Here is a 12418-nt window from a genome sequence, read left to right as displayed (position 1 = left end):
CTGCCTCAGTTCAACATTCTCAGGAATGCACATTCTGCCCTTATATAATAACAAGCTCTCATCATTTACTGATAATTCTGGTTTTTTGCCATCCTGAGCCTCTTCCATCAACTTCACATACTTATCATCCTTCTGTGCAACTGCTTTAATTTGTTCTACCAGCATTGGCTTCACTTGCCAAGTAGCTACCATCTGCCCATCTTCATTAATCTCCAAATTAGCATGCAATGCCCTTAATTCACCATGGACAAAGGAGAAACCCTCAAATCAGCCATAGTCTTGCAACTTAAAACATCAGCTACAACATTTGCCTTTCCAGGCTGATAGTCTATCAAGCAATTATAATCTTTTATCAGTTCTAACCATCTCTTCTGCCTCAAATTTAACTCCTTCTGTGCGCCCAAGTATTTCAAACTTTTATGATCTGTGTATATATAACATCTCTCCCTATACAAGTAATGTCTCCAAATCTTCAAGGCAAAGACAATGGCTGCCAGCTCCAATCATGCGTAGGATAATTCCTCTCATGTGGTTTAAGCTGGCGTGAAGCATAGGCAATAACATTTCTATCTTGCATCAACACACAGCCTAATCCGTTATGAGGAGCATCACTGTATATGGTATACACCTTACCCAAAGTGGGCAAGGTTAAGACTGCAGCTTCAGTTAAACGCCTCTTTAACTCATTAAAACTTTCCTGGCACCGATCAGTCCACTGAAATTTTACATTCTTCCTAAGTAGCTTGGTCAGTGGAGATGTGAGCATGGAGAATCCCTTTATAAACCTTCAGTAATACTCGGCTAAACCAAGGAAACTCCGAACTTCCGTGACATTTCTAGGTGGCTTCCAATTAAGAATGGCTTCTACTTTACTAGGATCCACCTGGATACCTTCTGCAGATACAATATGCCCTAAAAATGAAATCTCCTTTAGCCAAAACTCACTTTTCAATAGTTTGGCATACAACTGCTTCTCCCTCAAAGTCTGCAATACTATCCTCAAGTGCTTGTCGTGTTCTTCTGCATTTTTTGAGTACACCAAAATATAATTAATGAACACCACAACAAACTGGTCCAAATATGGCCTGAAGATAGTGTTCATCAGGCCCATAAAAGCAGCTGGAGCATTAGTCAACCCGAATGGCATTACCAAGAACTCATAGTGGCCATACCAAGTCCTAAAGCCAGTTTTAGGAATACTTTGCTCCTACACCCTCAACTGGTAGTAGCCCGATCTCAAGTCAAGTTTGAGAATACAGTTGCATCCTTCAACTGATCAAACAAATCATCGATCCATGGCAGAGGATATCTATTCTTTATGGTCACCTTATTCAACTGTCTGTAGTCTATGCATAGGCGGAGAGTACCATCCTTTTTCTTAACAAATAATACTGGTGCTCCCCAAGGTGACATGCTAGGGCGGATGAAACTCTTATCTAACAATTCTTGCAATTGCGTCTTCAACTCTTTCAACTCAGTAGGTGCCATCCTATAAGGAGTGATGGAGATTGGCTCCACACCAGGCATAGTCTCAATTTTAAACTGCACCTTTTTCTCCAGAGGCAATCTCGGCAATTTTTTCGGAAAGACATTCGGAAAATCCCATACCATAGGAATATCTTTAAGATCTGGACTCCCCACCTGGGTGTTTATCACATGAGCTAGATAAGCTTCACATCCCTTTCTAATCATCTTTCTAGCAAGTGCAGTTGAAATGATATTGGATGGCAATAGCTACCTCTCCCCATGTATCACTACGTTTGCATACTCGGGAAGACCAAAAGTGACTGTCTTCAGTCTACAGTCGATCAAGACGTGATGCCTGGCTAACCAATCCATGCCCAAAATGATATCATAATCTCGGAAGGGCATGTCAATTAAGTCTAACAGGAATGTATGTCCTTGGATCACCAAAGGACAATCCTTATACAATTTGTTCACCCTAACCTCTTGCCCTAAGGGACTAGTCACTAGCACATCATAGTCCATTTTCAAGCAAGGAATAGCAACAGAGCATGCAATATTGACACTAGCCTAAGAATGTGTAGAACCAGGGTCAAACAACACATATACATCTCTATCAAAAATGGAGAAAGTACCAGCCACAACATCTGATGTCTCAGCTTCATCCCTCTAGCGCATGGTGTACACCCTGACTGGTGCACCACTCTGCTCTGGTTAGTTCTCTATGCCCTGGCTGCCAAAAGTGTTACCTCTACCCCTGCCTTTGCCTGTACTAGTTGTTTGTTGTCCTCTGGAAGCAAAACCTTGAATAGATCCCTCAGTGGTGGTAGGCGGCCTAGACCTGTGAGCACTAGTGTAATCTCTAGCAAAATGCCCACTTCCACCACAGTTGTAACAGACTCCTATGGCCTTATAACACACTCCTCCATGATTCCTGCCACAGGTTTCACAGGTACGAGTAGGAAAGGAACCCCTAAATGTCTGCTGTCTGGATCTAGGTGGCCTCTGCCCTGAGAATCTTCCCCTACTAGATCCTCTATTACTTGGTCCTCCAAAACTTTTCCTCTTACCCAGATTGTTACTTGGACTCTGACCTGTAGGCTTACTGCTGTTCTCTTTTTCAGTGGTTACCTTCTCAGATGCCCCTTCCAGTTCTATCCTTTCCAATTCAAGGGCCTGTGATATCAACCCAGAGAATTTGTCATGTCGAAACTCAAACACTTGCAATCTCAAACTAGGCCTCAAACCGGCCTCAAATCGTTTGCATCTGTCTCTACTAGTAGTGAGTAGGCTTCCAACATAGTGGCTGAGGCGGAAAAAGTCTCTCTCATACTCAGCTACTATCCTATTCCCTTGCTTCAAACTGAGAAACTCCTGTAGCTTCATATCCACATAGGTATCAGGGACATACTTCTGTCTAAACTCCCTTAGAAAGTCATCCCATGTCAACACTGGCAGCTCAGCCAAACTGTGGGGAATGGTCTTCCACTACTCATATGCATATCCATGCCGCAGGGAAATTGAATATTCAAACTTCAACTCATCTGTGCAGTGCAATTTCTTGAAGACCCTCTCTATCCGTTCTAACCATTGCTCAGCTTCCAATGGGTCCACTATACCCTTGAACTCTGTTGCCCCATACTTCATTAACTTGTCATATTGTCTGGCTGGGGATGGTGATTGCACTAGAGGTGCTTGCACAGGAGCTTGGACTAGTATATTGCTAGCCATTTGCTGAAATAGTACAGCCATCTGCCGAGTGAACTGAGCAGGAAACTGCATGGGTGGGACAGGTGCAGCCGATCCATTGGCATTCTGAGGAGTTGGAGCTTCCCCCTGTACCTCAGCTGCTACTGATTGCTCTACTGTGTGATCCCCCTCTTCCATATTGAGTCACAAAGAATTCTACTCCCTGGACAACCAACACAAGGAGATTTCCCTCCATTAGTCCATGTTTATGATGTAATGCACTATATGTATTAATTAATGATAGTTGAGCAGTAGTACTTATCAAAAATTTTCAAACATGCAATTTCAAAACTTGTATAAAAACCAAAGCTCTGACACCACTAAAACATGTCACACCTTATCCCTTGTAAGGCATGATATGTTCCCGTAGCATACCTAATGAATTACCAAACTCCACCTACTGATAACCCATTAGTTATGCTACAAAGGATTTTAAAACAAATCATCACTTTTTATCTTATCAGTTCTTTTGCGGAAAAACTGTATGAGAATAGTTAAAATTCAATGTAAACATTCATTGGAAATAATGATAGACTAAATATTACAAAGTTACATTTTCATAAATCTCAAGGTAAAATACAAAATAGTTATAAACTCAAAATGTGATAGCAATGCAGTACTTTTTAAGACAAACTGCTCAATGTCCGTACATCTATACATATAGGTACAAAATACATCCAAATGAATCACAAGGGTATACCTAACATAAATACCCACAAATAATACCAAAATACTGCTTCCAAGTCTCTCACTCAGCAGCCTTCTCCTTTCCCTTACCTGCGACAGCATAAAGAAGCTATCGCTGAGTATATCCCTCAGTGGTGCACAACTAATAACTTTAAAACTTAAGGTAAAACACAATTTTTCAAAGCATAATAAATCACATTTTTCTTAAGCATGAAAACTTCACAATAGTTTTAAGTCCATAAAGGCCATTTATTGGAATAACATTTCAAATGAGAAATCACACTTCATAAATCACAATTCACAAAGCATTAGTGTTGCCAACATCAACACACAGTTCAGGCCATGACACAAAATTTCACGATCAGTGCCGTGTTGTACACCACGACAAAGCAATCTCAACCTCACTAACCACTATTAATGAGGGAAGGGCTAGCTAGCTAATGAGTACTCATGTAGTCTTACCCCACTAACAATTATTAATGGGAGACATAATCAATATCAATTATAAAACCCCAAGTAGCGGTTACTACTGGGGAGTTTTGAAGGGACTGTCATGCTAACTGTGGTTTCAAAACAACTTTCAAGAGTTTCTAAATCAGTCATCATGTTTGCAAAACAGTAACATATTCAAATCATCATAAAACCCATAAAAGGGGTGGTAACACACAAATTCCCCAAATACAAGAGAAAAACATACCTCATTCAAAATAAACTCATTTCAAATCAAACTCATTCAAATAAACTCAATCAAATCAATTTACGAAGGTAAAACAAAAAAAAAGATTAGTTGTGCACAAACCTTCAATGCTCTCCTTTCTCTTTACTCACTATTCCTTGTCCATTCCAACTTCTTTTTCTACTAAAAATACACAAATAAAATACCTCAATACCAATCTCAATTGCTGCCAAAAACTCATTATATGCATGTCTAATGCATCCCAAGTTAGCTTTGTAAATTTTAGAAAATTTTGGTTTTGGACAACTTGGTGCCCCAATCTTTGAACCCAATTTTTACCTAGTTTCGATCATAATTTGGAGAGGTGTTCTTCATGAAAATTGTTCATCTAGGTCTTAACTTTATTTTTCTTTTTGAATCGCCTAATTCAGAGCTATGTAGCTCAAGTTATGCCCAAAACACGATTACTATTTATGTCACTATTCATACTGCAGATTCAGTTCTGGCAGATTTATCGATCCAACTTCGTTCAGCAATTTGATCAAGTTAAGTCCATAATTTGGTCTAATGTTCTTTATAGAAATGTTCTACTCTGTTTAGATTTCCATTGGTTCAAGAATCGCCTAAATCGGAGTTTTCTAGAGAGAGTTATGGCCATGCAAAGTTTACTGTTTATATGGTAAATCTGCAATTCTGCAGATTCGGTAATTCAAATTTGCTCAGCAATTTAATTGGGTTAAGTCCATAATTTGGCCTTAAGTTCTTCATATGAAATGTTCTACTATGTCTTAGGTTTCTATCAGTTCAAGAATCGCCTAAATCGGAGTTTTCTAAAGAGAGTTATGGCCATGCAAACTTTACTGTTCATATGGTCAAATTCTGCAGGTTCCAGAATTTTGTCTCTAAGTTCAAGGCTCATTTTGGATAGCTTAAGGTCATTTTCGGGGCAGGGTATCTTCACAAAAATTCTAGCCCTATGTCTTAAGTTTCATTTCCAATTTGTGTCACACCAATTCGAGTTGTGTAGATTTATGGGCTGTCAAACACACTGAACTCAGTGTGCAAATTCTGCCCTAGGTTCAAAATTTTCATTTCTTCAATTATTCCCACTAACCAACCTCAATTCACATTTAATTCACCCAAAATTACTATAATTTAGCGTTGACACATCAATGGCACTTCCTAGCACAAAACCCACAATTTTCAAACACCAAAGTTTACAATTTTCCCTAATTCTACCATTTCATTACCTCCATTCATCAACCCATTGTCAATTCAAACTAAATAAACCTCAAATGACCATAATTTAACACTACACACACCAATTTCACTCTCTAGCACCAAAATTCCAATTTTCCCATGAACCCTAATCTCCCATAATTCAATTTATGCAATCCTATGAAATCTTACTACTCCCAATCATGCATACTACTTCAATTTAACTTAAATTTATTATCAATTTAACTAAAATACATCAAAACCCTAATTTTTCCCAAATTAGCCAAAACCCTAGTTTAGGTTCCATGCATGTTTCCTTTCAATTTCTCATGAACTTTCATCATAAATTAACTTCATTCAAAACTTATACAACTAATCTAACATGAAAAGAAACTTACCTCAAGTGACCACTTCTAATCTTCAATTTCTTCTAACTCTTTTGTTCTCTTAGCTTCTAATCTCTCAATGAAAGATAAATTTGATGTTTTCTACCAATTAGATAAAAATCCCCATAGAGAAAAAGTGGGGAAAATCAAGGGTTGAGAGAGGTTGTAAGTGGAAGAATGAAGAGAGAAGAAAGAAAAGAGAGGGAGAGGAGGTATGTGGGGCGGGCGCAACTAAATGAGGGAGAGAGGAAGATGGCTTCCTTTTATACTTATCCCAATTTTTTATTTATTTAATTAATTTTAATTGATTGTCCAAAGCCCATTGGTCCTAAAATTTTAATTGGGTCAAAATGGACCTAAAATTCTAGATTTTTATTTCTTTTATTTTGTTTCCACTTTTACTCTAATTTTTCCCTCAATATTTCTTCATAAGTCAATATTTTATTTTCATTTAATTAAATTGACATTTTGGTCAAAAATCAACTCTTAAAGTGAATTGATCAAAATGCCCCTTATCGGGTCATAATCCCTCTTTTACAATATACCCGGTGAGTCCTTATATTTTTGAGTCACTTGAATTTTTATTATGTCTATCTCAATTAATTTTCTATTTATTTTTGGTCCTCAAGGTGTCTTTAAATAGTACTAGTTACGGACCAAAAATATTACTATTCATAACTCGGAGGTTCGAGGTGTTACAAAAACCCTAACTTCAAATTCCTAGTTCATGCAGAATACCATGCAATTCAACTTCTACCACATTCAAACTCATCAATAACACCACAAATCAAATTAATTCCATCAAAAACATAAATTTCTCACATGTTCTCATAGCTGCCGAAATTCTAGTCTTTCAATTTCTCATCATATTCTTTCAATTCCATGTGATTTCAACTTAGTTTAGCATGCTTACAACACTTAGAAAAGAAATAGAACTTGGATAGTGCACTAACCTTGTGAGCAGAATTTTCTCTTAGCCAATGTCAATTTTTTTTTCTTCACTTTCTTGGCATCCAATCACCTTAGCAAGGTTCTAGGACAATTTTTTGTGTTGTGACTTAGGGATAATATGGTGGGAATTAAAGAAAATTAAGCTTGAAATGAAGTGAAAATGGAGGAAGAGGGAATTCCATGGGGTTCGGCCAACCTAAGGTAAAAGGAAGAAGATAACTTTTTTTTTTCCAATTTTTTAACTCATTTATCTCTTATTTTGTCCCTTGTTTAGATGTTGTCCAATTATAATTGGTTGAAAGTTTTAATTGCATCACTCTTATGTCATAATTAGGATTTTAATTTTTATTTGATTTATCTTTTCTTTTGTTTTTATTTTACTCATTTTTAATTAAATTTTTAGCAATATTTGTTCATATTTTAGGACATAAACCTCACTCACTTAAATGTATAAGTTGGTCAAAAATCATCTCTGAAGGTGAAATGACCAAAATGCCCTTCGTTTTGATTATCGAGTTAAAATTGTCTGTATCGATTGATTTAATTTTTCTTGTGTTTTCTTAACAATCTATTGCCATAGAAACCTCAATAATCCTTGCATGGAGTCTCAAAAATTATTTTGCAGGGTTTCCCTACGGGTATAGGGTCGACAACTGTCTTCACAGTCGCTTCCCGTTAGGTTACCCATCGCTGGGGCACCGGCTTGTTTAACTTCTTTACATTTCATCTCTTAAATTTTTTTCATCATTTTTCATGTCATTATTTGAGTTATTTATGACTCCTCACTCTAATTTAAATATAGTTCCAGACATTTTGGCTATCCGGACAGATATTAGTTAACGAAACAGTAGAACGTACGGACTACCTAAAGTGAGGGCATTTTATTTGGCAATAATTCACTCTACATAACTAGAAAAATTATGATTCTTGAACCTAAGTGATCTTAAGACATAAGGTAACAACTCATATGAAGGATATTAGGTCTAAAAATGACTGTAGCATACTTAAATAATTAGACTAAATTAGACTCCATAATCTACCTAGTTCTGGATCCAGAAAAGGTCAATGAACTAGTTATGGTAATTTGACCATAACTTGAGCTAAAAAAACTCCAAATGGAGTGATTCAAAAAGAAAATTAAAGTAGAGACATTAAGAAACAACTTTGATCAAGAAGATTTAGCTAAATTTCCACTGTAGATAGGTACAATGGAATAGTAGACTTAGGTGACCAAAACTGAAAATTTGAAAATACATCTAGAGAACTTTGAATTGTAATTGGCAACTAATGCCAATAAGTCTATAACCCAAAATGTGGTATTATTATGAATTTAGAATTCGCAATCCTCTTATTTATTAAATAGTCAAAATTTACATGAATAGTAATGCAAATAGTAAATACAATGACACAAAATGTAAGAAATAAATTGCTAGAGGAAATTGAGGTATGAAATTTGAAATCCATGAAATGTTCATGGATTACTTAGATTAGGAATGATAATTCATATAAATTTTGTAATGAATAAATGAATCACATGAATGTGTGAATGGGACATTAGTTCTCATTATGAGAGAAAGAAAGAATGTTTTGAGTACGTTGGTACGTGAAACAATTGATGTGAATTGTTATTAATATAGATAATATAATGAATGTATAAATTACGTAATAATGTGAGTTGGAAGTTATACTTCCATCATAATTAAAACTTAAAATGCTATAAAATATAAATAAAACAAAAATAATATAATGAAATAATAAAACATAAAAACATTAAATGGTACTAATGTGCCCATGTATTGCCTAGAAACATATATCAGATTAGATAAATTGGCATGCTAATAGGGTATTATGTGAGCAGTACTATGTAAGGCTTTATGCCTATATTTATGGCTTTATGCCCGCCTTCATGGCTTATATGTCCGATTATCTGTTACTATGGCTTTTTAGTCATATTGATTGCATATGTGGTTGACGTTCCGTATTTCACGTCCCATGGTATGACGGCCCGAGACACCACAGTGTCCAGTGCCCAGTGACCCACTTATCCAGCTTAGTCAGCCTGTCATAGATTACTTGGGCAGTGAAATAAATTAAGAATATTAGAAATAAAAAAATGTTAGAAATTAAATAAATGGGCTAGAAAGACTTGAAAAGAATTAGTTAGAATTAAGAACATTAGTTATTATGAAATGATCCAAACCACATAAAAATTGTTAAGTAAAGTGATGAAAGATTAGCAAAAATAGGTATAACTTAAATAAATATTACAAATGTACCTTCTATAACCATATAAATATAAACTTAGTATTTTTATTAATTTTGTATATTGTATATTATTACTGTGAATTTAGGAACTAAGCGCTTCTAAAGAGGAACAAATCCACAATGCCCTAAAGCAGTGCCCCAGTGATTCCGTTGGACGAGGCAAAAAGCTCCCTAAAAGATGGGAAACACGTCCCACATCAAAATGGGAGTAGAAAGTAATGATATATAAAATGGAGAAACTAATCACTAGAGGCGCCTTTTGATGGAATGGTCTGGAGAGTTAGAAAAACTCCAGGGTTAAGCGTGTTCGCTTGAAAGAAATCCTAGGATGGGTGACCTCTATGGAAGTTCTCCACTCCACCTATAAGACAAAACCGTAAGGCTTACGGCCAAAACGGACAATTTCTCTAGTGGTTGGAGCCTGACCATTACAATTGGTATCAGAGTTGAAAGCTCTCTCAGTACGGTGCGACAAGTGAGGACACTTGTGGCGGAAGCTGGTGGGCCACAAGGCCCTAAGGCAATGCCCCAGTGATTTCTTTGGACGCGGTAAAAAGCTCCCTGAAAGATGGGAAACACATCCCACATCGGAATGGGAGTGGAAAGTAATGATATATAAAATAGGGGAACTAATCACTAGAGGCGCCTTTTGGTAGAATGGTCTAGAGAGTTGGAAGAACTCTAGGGTTAAGCGTGCTCGCTTGAGAGAAATCCTAGGATGGGTGACCTCCATTGAAGTTCTCCACTCCACCTATGGGACAAAACCGTGAGGCTTACGGCTAAAGCGGACAATTCCTCTAATGGTTGGAGCCTGACCGTTACAGAAAGAGTGGATTGAGTCAAGTCAAGTAAAGAAGATTTGTGTACAACAACCATTTCCTTTTTGTTTTTCAAATTGAGTTTTGTTTTGAATGAGTTGTGGTAATGGTTCATGGTTTTCATAGCATTAAAAATCTTAATTGAGAAATTATGTGTTGTTAACTCATTTTGGGTAGTTGTTTTGAATGGGTTATGAATATGTGTTGGCAAATGCAATTGATGATTGGAAAATTGTTACAATGGTTTGAAACCACAGTTGACATGACTATGTGTTTTGTATTCCTCAATAGCTTGCCTAGTGAGATAAATTGTTCTTATATACCCTCTCTGGCTGAAATGTTGAGGTGTGTGTCAGTTGAGAACGAATTGAATGAGTACTCATATATGTGCTAGCTAGCCCTTGCATTCCCCATTAGCCTTTGGTTATTGGGATGAATTGAATAATTGTGTCATGTTCAAAACTGTGTGGTTTTTCAAAAAATTTATATTTTATGGATGTTTGAAATAAGAATTTGCTTTATTAACTGTTCCTATTGTTTTAGAAATATTGTGAAATTTTATATGTGTTTGATATTATAATTGATTTAGTTTTGACAACTTATGATCTATATTGTGGTTTAAAATTTTAAGTTGTGCACCACTGAGTTTTTACTCAGCGATAGCTTATTTATGCTGTCGCAGGTAAGGAGATAGATAAAGTAGTAGAGTGAGCTGCTTGTGGCGTAGTGAGAGCATTATTTTGGATTTGTTACCGGGTATATTGATTATACCCTTTGTAAATTTTCTTTTGATGTATATGTATCTGTATGTATGTACGTAAAAGACTTGAGCAGTTGTATAAAAAGTTTGAAATTTTATTTTTAGTTCATGTAAATTTTATAATGTAAACTTACTTATTCCTATTAATGCCCTATTTAAGTTTCTTTTTGAATTTTACAAATAATGAACTGCTACCCTCTTGCTTGAGGTTGTTGAGGTTGAGATGTGTTGATTTTAATGGATTTGTGGATAATATAATTATTGGGAGTGTTTTTAACAGGTTTTGAAGAACTGTTTTCTCAATTTTTAGACGGAACTCTGCCGAAATTTCTATAAAATTTGAAAATTCTAAATTAATTAAAATTATAGGTTTCTGATATAAATCTCATTAAAGAGCTCTTTAATAATTATTTATCATTTCTTTACACTTAAAAAGGAATTGAAATTGTTTAAAATCCCTTGTAATATATTTAATGGATTATCAGTAGACAAAGTTTGATAATTTATTGGATATGTTATGGGATCATATCATGCCTTATGTAGGGATAAGGTGTGACAAATTTATTTTAATAATTTTATTTTTTATTTCTTTCTTAATATTTCTGACCAAAAATAAGTTTGTTGGTAATTACCGACGCAAAATTTTCATATGTATTTATTTTAAAATTTTATTTTTTATTTTCTTCTTTATATTACCTACCAAAAACGAGTTCATTGATAATTACCAATGAAAAAATTTTGTAGGAAAAACTTTTTAAGCTTTTTTTATTTTTTTACTATTTTCTTCTTACTATTACCGACTAAATACAGTTCGTTGGTAATTATCAATGAAAAATTTTTGTAGGTATTTTTTTTAATTTTATTTTTTATTTTCTTCTTAATATTACCAATAAAAAAATAATTTCATTGATAATTACCGGCAAAAAGATTTTATAGGTAAAATTTTTTAAGCTTTTTTTTTCCTATTTTCTTCTTAATATTACCAACTAAATAAGGTTCGTTGGCAATCATCAATGAAAAAATTTCATAGGTAAGCTTTTAAAATTTTCTTTTATTTTCTTCTTAATATTACCGACCAAATATAGTTCATTGGTAATTACTAACGACAGATTTTTATAGGTAATTTATTTTGATAATTTTATTTTCCATTTCTTTCTTAATATTACTGACCACAAATAAGTTTGTTGGTAAATACCGACGAAAAATTTTTATAGGTATTTATTTTAAAATTTTATTTTTTACTTTCTTTTTAATATTATCTACAAAAAAATGAGTTCATTGATAATTACCAATGAAAAAGTTTTATAAGAAAAATTTTTTAAGCTTTTTTCATTTTTTTTCCTATTTTCTTCTTAATATTACTAACTAAATATGGTTTGTTGGTAATTATCAACGAAAAAATTTCGTAGGTAAGCTTTTTAATTTTTTTTTTAATTTTCTTATT

This window comes from Hevea brasiliensis, chromosome 2 (assembly GCF_030052815.1).
Source record: "Hevea brasiliensis isolate MT/VB/25A 57/8 chromosome 2, ASM3005281v1, whole genome shotgun sequence".
Taxonomy (NCBI): domain Eukaryota; kingdom Viridiplantae; phylum Streptophyta; class Magnoliopsida; order Malpighiales; family Euphorbiaceae; genus Hevea; species Hevea brasiliensis.
This window is presented reverse-complemented; position numbering follows the sequence as displayed.